Raw genomic sequence first — 7,517 nt, forward strand, 5'->3', positions numbered from 1 at the left:
TGCTAGTATACTTATCATGAACATTCAGTTTGTCAAGCTCACTGGTGATATGGTTTATGGCGCTAGTGGTTGTGTACCAATTAGTGATATGGAGTACTCCATATGAATTAGTGGCAGCTGTTGCACTTCTTTCATCAGGAACAAAGTCTGGATCAAATCGACTCTAGTAGTTTACTGTTGTATGCCCATTCTTGTGACATAATTGGCACTTGGGCCGATGATAATTGTTGTTGTTGCTGCTGTTGAAGTTACACTGAGAGGATTTGGAGTAGTTCCCATGTCCACGGTTCTAACCACGTACACACCTGCCACGACAACTGAAATTAGGGTTGCCAGAACCTCCATGTGAAACAGCATTGGAAAATGATTAGGACTGTGAATCTCATTGAAGCAAGCCCATCTGAATTTTGAAGCTTACAGTTGAGCGCATAACTCATTCACTATAATAGGTTCAATTCTTACAACTATGGCCGAAACAATTGGATTGAATTCAATGTCGAGGCCAGTGAGAATTTACAAAACCATCGCTTTCTCATCCAAGGGCCTGCCAGTGGATGCCATCTCATTTCCTAGCGCCCTCATCTTCCTAGCATACTCAACAACAGTCATGTTGCCCTTCTATGTAGTAGCCAACACTATGTGGGTATTGACTGACCTTGCTCGTGTCTATGATGAGAACATATCCTTGATGGCCTTCTAAACTTGCGTAGAGGTCTTCAGTGTGATGACTTGCGTGAGGACTTCTCGGGAAAGTGACGACTAGAGGTAGCTAAGGGCATGTTTGTTCTGAGCTATCCAATGTGCATAGGTAGAATTTGGAACCTTGGCCAGTTGATCTCCTAATACACCTGACAAGGTCAATTTGTCTCCGACGATGGCTTCTATCTCTATCGGTGAATCAGGAACCGGGGATCCCTGAATCCCGAGGCCAGGCCAGCAATCCGCCACGTGGCGCCATTCCGTGGGGTCTCCTCCGCAAGGTAAAAAAGATTAAGTCCCGGGAGAGGGCGCTCGGGGCCACGGTCAGTGGTCCCCGAGTACCCAAGTTCCCCAATGATCTGCGAAGTCTAAGTGCCGGGAAGAAAGTGCTCAGGGAGGTATACGGTGACCCCCGAGCACCCGAGTCCCCCGACGATCAGGAGAGCTAAGTACCGGGAGAAGTGTGCCCGGGGCCGCGAGCGGTGGCCCCCTAGGCACCCGTGTGTCCTGAGGACCCACTGAAGAAAGTTTCGGGAGAGAGTGCTCGGGGCTGCATGCAGCGGCCCCCGAAGCACTCGGTCCCTCGAGGATCCGTACTCGAAGAGGTGAACAGTAACCCTCGAGCACTCGGTTCCCCAAGGACCAAGAAAGGGCATTCTCGGGAGAGAGTGCTCGGGGAGGTGAACAGTGACCTCCGAGCACTCGGTTCCCCGACGACCCAGGAAGCCCCCTGACAGTGGCCCCCACAGGGGTCCACTGATGAGGTGTCAACCAGTCAAAGGCCCGAGGCCGCATTTAAGAGCGCGCGTGGCCTGTCACCTCCAACTGCTCCCGCCACGCTCGGTGTCAGTTCCTGCTATATTCTGGCAGAAGGGCGTGGGGTCATTAAATACACGGGTCCCATCCCGTGCCATCCGGCACGCCTCGGGATAACGTCGTGAGGGCCGAGGCGTTCCGTCTGTCGTGCTGCTGTGGCAGAAGAACAAGATAGGGCGGGCACGCCGGGCCACTCTGCGGCTGCCCGGTGGGCCCTCTCCACGACGCCCGTTGCTAGTGCATTTATGGTGACGGATGACCGGGCGCGGGGCGCATTTTCCACCCCCGGTTACTTTGCCCAGAGGCTATGATGACACCCTTTCCATTTATGGTGCCTTGGAACTCGTGCCCTCCCCGCTACTGCCGGCGGGTATTTAAAGCAGCCGGCAGCACGGACAAAGACAAGTGAGAAAGATGCTCGACAAGTTAGACAATCTCTCGAAAGTGGGAAAATCCCAGAGGAAGTGGGTAGAGAAGGGAAGAGAAGCCCAAGAACACGCAAAAGCCATCAGATACGCACAGACCGAAGAACAAGGAGCCCCAGGCTCTAGGATAGACAAACATTCTTGTAACCAGCAACATCCTTGAGGGACATTCTCAGGGCATTTATAGTATCCATACAGGAGTAGGGTGTTACGCCTCCGTGAGGCCCAAACCTGTCTAAACCCCAGTGCATTTACTTCGTTCCGCACCAGATCATTCCACCCCACCGGCCATCGCATTTATACCCATTTATTTCTTCGGCAAACATATTCAGGATCATCCCCCCGGCCGAATCTCTAAAAAGGGGTCCCTCAGGATCCCTGCGACAGGAGTTAACCCTCCGACAATCTCCTTGGGCGAAGAAAGCTCGGTGCCATCGAGAAAGCCTTCTTGAAGTGTGGCATGAACTACAGGGAGAACCTACACCTTCCATAGTTTATAATTATTCTTCATGAGCTTCTCTAGCACAGGGTGGTCAAGCGAAGTTGTCAGAGTAAAGCCACCGAGAGGAGAGCTGGAACTTTCCCCTGCCATAGATGCGATCAAAAGAGACGACAACTCTATTACCATGTGAAAAAGTGTCTAACCCTAGGGAAGCGTTGTCACCTCTCTCGAGGCCACGTTGTGTATATATATAGGCTAGCCAAAACACCAGCGAGGATTACATCCTGATTACAACTCCTGATCAGTAACAATAGCCAAGAGACTAACATGCAAGCACATTCTCCACCTTTGAATCGAGTCAGACTATATCTGTTTTCTTGGCTACAAGATTCAGATGAACTCTATGTACCACACACAACCGACAATAGTATTTATCTCTAACACATGTCAGCATGCTATCCATGATCCAAGTCGCCATACCACACCATGCTCAACACATGGGTCACCGTTGTTGTCGGAGGGTGAACTCCTCAAGCAGGGATCCGGAGGGACCCCCTTTGAGATTTGACCGGGGGGATGATTCTGAATCTGTTTTGCGGGTGAAATAAATGGGCGTAAATGCGATGCAGGTGGAATGGAATGATCGTATACAAAAGTAGTAAATGCATAGGAGGTTTTTAGACAGGTTCGGGCCGCACTGAGCGTAACACCCTACTCCTGTGTGTATGCTATAAATGCTCTGAGAATGTCTCTCAAAGATGTTGCTGGTTACAAGAATATTTGTCTAGCCTAGAGCTTCGGGCTCCTTATTCTTCGGTGATCTGAGCTTCTGTGCTTATCTTCCTTGCTGCTGTCTTTGACTTGTCTTGGCTATTGTTCCGTAACTTCACTTGTCTTCTCCGGGGAGCCCGCCCCACCTTAAATACCCGCCGGGGCGGTAGCGTTCCTAAAAAGGGAGGACACGAGTTCCGAGGCGCCATAAATGGAAAGCAACCATCATGGGCTGCTGCGCAAAGTGACGGGCAGGGCGGCAGCCGGGGCGCCTTGGGCCTCGCGATGTTATCCCGAGGCACGCCAGATGTCCCGCGATGGGACCCGTGCATTAAATGTCCCCACGCCTCCCTGCCAGGCCGTGGTAGGGACTCACAGCAAGCGTGGAGGAGCAGTTGGAGGTGACTGGCCACGCGCGCTATTAAATGCAGCATCGGTCCTTTCACTGGTTGACACCTCACCGCTGAACCTCTGTGGGGGCCACCGGCGAAGGACTTCTGAGGCTGTCGGGGAACCGAGTGCTCGGGGCTGTCACTGTTCACAGCCCCGAGCACTCTCTCCCGGATATGCCCTTTCTTGGTCCTCGGGGAACTGAGTGCTCTGGGGCCACTGTTCACAGCCCCGAGCACTCTCTCCCGGAACTAACTGTTCGGGTCCTCGGGGAACCGAGTACTCGGGGGCCACTTTTCACGGCCCCGAGCACTCTCTCCCGGAACTGACTTCCCTTGGGTCCTCGGGGTACTCGGGTGCTCGGGGGCCATTGTTCGCAGCCCCGAGCACCCCCTTCCCGGTACTTGGTTTTTCTGGTAGTCGGGGGACTTGAGTACCCGAGGGCCACTGTTCACAGCTCCGAGCACTCTCTTCCCGGCACTTGGTCTTCTCGGGTCATCGGGGAACTCGGGTACTCGGGGACTACTGTTCATGGCCCCGAGCACCCTCTCCCGGGACTTAGTCTTCTCGTACCTTGCGGAGGTGATCCCGCGGGAGGGCGCCACATGGCAAACTGCTGATCTAGCCTCGGGACTCAGGGACCCCTGGTTCTTGTGTCACTGACAGCAGCCCCTGGGCCCATTGGCAGGCGATGGCTCAGAGACTGCGGATGGGGCCCTCGTCTTCATCGAGGCCGATCCCAGCACCGAAGCCACGTGGCTTGTTTTCAGGCGCTGGTCTCTCTGGCCCAGGCTTCTGGTTCGGCCCAGCGGGGAGCTGAACAGACGCATGTCCAACCGACTCCCGAGGCATGTGATAACGAGGTGAGCGGCACGCGTGGCAACCGCGCAGATCGAGGATAGTGCGCCTGGCAACTGGGCAGCTCGAGGGAGATTCGCCTGGCGCCTGCACCGAACGAGGAAATTCTTCTCGCCAAATGCGCCGCGGCAGGCGTCGTTTGAAATCCCTAGGATATAAAAGGGAGAGGGGAGCGAACCGTTGCCCCTTTACGCCATCCTTGCGATCAAGGCTCTTGCTTCCTTCTTCTTCCTTGCGCTCGAGAGCTCTCATTCTTTCTCCGGTCCTCAGCGCTCTCCTTCCCCACCTGTTCCAGCACACTCCCCACCACCGACAAAATGCCGAAGGTAGGAAGCAGCCGCTGTGACAAGGGGCCCAATAGCGTGCTACCGGAGTCACGGATCGTCAACGAGGAGGGGGCGGAGAAGGTCCGCAAGCTTATGGTGCCCGAAGGCTAGCGGGAGGCCTCGGTGGTGAGGCCGGCGAGCTTCCCACCCATCACGGACCGGCCTGAGTGCATCATCGTCTTCGTCTCCTTCGTGGCGTCTGGGCTGGTGCCGCCATTCTCGACGTTCTTCCTCCAGATCCTGGACACGTTCGGCATCCAGTTGATCCACCTGAGTTCGAACTCAGTGGTCATTCTGGCGATATTTGTGCACTTCTGCGAAATGTTCATGGGAGTGCGATATTTGTGCACTTCTGTTCCGCCACTTTTTCGTCCTGCGACCAGCCGGGAAGAAGCGAGGCTCCTCCACCACGGACGTCACCAGCTACTGCAACTTCCGGCTGCGGGACGGGCTGGCGGAGCTATACATCCCATAGATACTACGGAGCAAGTGGGACGACTGGCAGCGCGACTGGGTCTACAGTCATTGCCTGACTCCGGAGGTAATCCATCTGGAGCCTGGTGACGGCATGATGGAGGCGTAGTCAAAGGCTAGTCGGGAGAGGCGGTCCTCGACTGCCTCGGCCCTTAGCCATTGCTCGGCTTTGGAGGTAATCATTCCGGAGCCTAGCGATGGCAGGTCCCTGACTCGGTTCTTGTTGCTAGATATAGTACCATTGGTAGTAGGTTTGGTACTGATGGTGCAGGGTTGAGGGGCCGGGGTTGTGCCCGGGAGTTTGCCCCAGGCCTCCGAACCCTACTTCATCCTTCATCGGCTCCTTCTGTGGCCATGTATCCTGCTTGCCTTCTGAGGTATTCCTCCCAGAAGGTCATGAGGGTGCGGCAGTCATTGGTGTTGTGGCCACACCCTGGTCCATGCAGGATGCACCCGTGTGCCTCAAGGGGCACTGGAGCTTGGAGTTGTCGTTGGGGTCACTGCCAAAGGTGGTGTATCCTGGAGCCTATGGTCTCCCCAGGGTCTCCTTCCCCTTTGGGAGACCGTTGAGGCTGTCCGGTGAACCAGCTTTCGGAGCTGAAGTGGTTCTAACTATGCCTCCCTGGACGAGGTGGGCTTGGTGTTCCCCATGCGCGGTTGGCATTGCGAGGGCGGCGTCGGAGGCGCTGGTGGGGTCTGCACACCCCGAAGCCCTATGTCTCCTTGGAACCCTCTTTTGCATGTATAGGAAGTTAATGTTGGGTTTTGTTGGGTAGATCCTATGTTGAATTGCATTGTCTCTACCTTGATGTATTGTTGATCCATATCCTTGTAGCCTGAGTTTAATCATGCTAAGGTCTAACTTAAAAGTAATGCGAGATGCTTAGCAATGCATAGGTCCTCGGTAGAAGTCAAGCGGTGGAACGTCCCATCATTCGCAAGCTGTAGGTTAATTACCTTGACAATGATTACAATGTTGGGTCGATGATGTTGGTTGGTTGAGTGGTGAGTATGAGACGAGATGTGGGCGGTGTTAGGGGTGTCATCTGCTCTCAAGGAAAGTCCGGGGGTAGTTCGGGAAGGGAACCCGGACACCGTAGGCCGCTTGCATCGTTTAAGGCTGATCGTCGGGGTAGTTGGCTTTAGCACTTACCTTACTCACCACATGCCGATCTAATGGTAAGGCGAGCCGAATACCTTCGCAGTTGTGGCTTTGTGGGGCCTGAACAACGACGGTGTGAGCGGGCGGGCTTGTAAGCGGTACTAGTTTGCTCCGGGAGTAGTTCTGGTACCGCCAGACCGAGCGTTGCATGTCACACACGGTTGTGGATGGTTGGGAAAGGTTGTCACGAGTACCCCCTTGTGTGCACTTTAGCGGGTGGTACAAGCCGTATGGTCCTCGTGTCATGTGGGTCCAGGAGTACCCCCTGCAGGGTGTATAAACAGTTCGAACTGCCGCGCTCTCGATCATGAGCATGCTATTGTTTCAGTTGCACCCGGTCGTAGAGTTCTCATGGTTGGTTCGGTTGTATGGTTCAGATATGTGGTTTGTGGTTCGAATATGTGGGAAGTGGTCAAGATGGTACTTGTTATACATTGATACTAATGTGGTTTTAGTTTCATATGATCAGTTGGTAGTTGCAGGGTAATTTCATATATGTTGGTTAAGTTAGTTGCTCACACATATGTCTAGGTTGCTTACCGCATATGTTTTACTTAACCTTGTGGTCTACTCTTGCTAACAGCTCAATGCATAATCCTTGGAGTCGGGATATTATATACCCATATTGTGTAAGACTTGTGAGTACCTTCGTACTCAGGGTGCTGCCCTTAAGTTGATGCAGGTTCACAGGTCGGCGAGGAAGAGGCGGTGTTTGGCTACTTTGTGCCTACCAATCAGGGTGGCGGGCAGGAGTAGCACATTCTACTCCGAACTTGATGCTCTTGGTATGGAGCCTAAGGGCATGTGGCTCCATATCCTTTTGTTGTATAGTTTATTTTCTTCCGCTGCGTAAATCTTTTGTTGGTTAGGAGTTGAGGGGTTTTGTCTCCTCCTAGCTCGTTTTTGTTGTAAACTGTTGAAATCAGTTGCATGCTTAATACTTGTAATATAAATGTTTATTACTCGCTCTTTATTAAGCTATGTTGTGATGTACATGTTGGAAGGCATGTGTTCCGATCCTTGGGCACAAAACACGTGCCGCGACTGCTGGAGCGGTATTTTGATTAATCGTCGAGGTTGTGATTATGTTAATGATCCGCCTGATGATTAGTTCGAATACTGTTTGGACGGGTCCTCACAGCCGTCCCACACGG

The 7,517-nt window shown here is 53.4% G+C and overlaps 1 non-coding gene across 1 annotated transcript; it reads right to left on the bottom strand.

The window, feature by feature from the left end:
* Positions 1 to 405: 405 nt before the first annotated feature.
* LOC133901114 (small nucleolar RNA Z247) lies at positions 406 to 543 on the bottom strand. The gene has a single exon (XR_009906649.1). It is a non-coding gene; the product is annotated as a small nucleolar RNA Z247 (small nucleolar RNA).
* Between the last annotated feature and the right edge of the window lie 6,974 nt (positions 544 to 7,517).

This window comes from Phragmites australis, chromosome 19 (assembly GCF_958298935.1).
Source record: "Phragmites australis chromosome 19, lpPhrAust1.1, whole genome shotgun sequence".
Lineage (NCBI taxonomy): Eukaryota > Viridiplantae > Streptophyta > Magnoliopsida > Poales > Poaceae > Phragmites > Phragmites australis.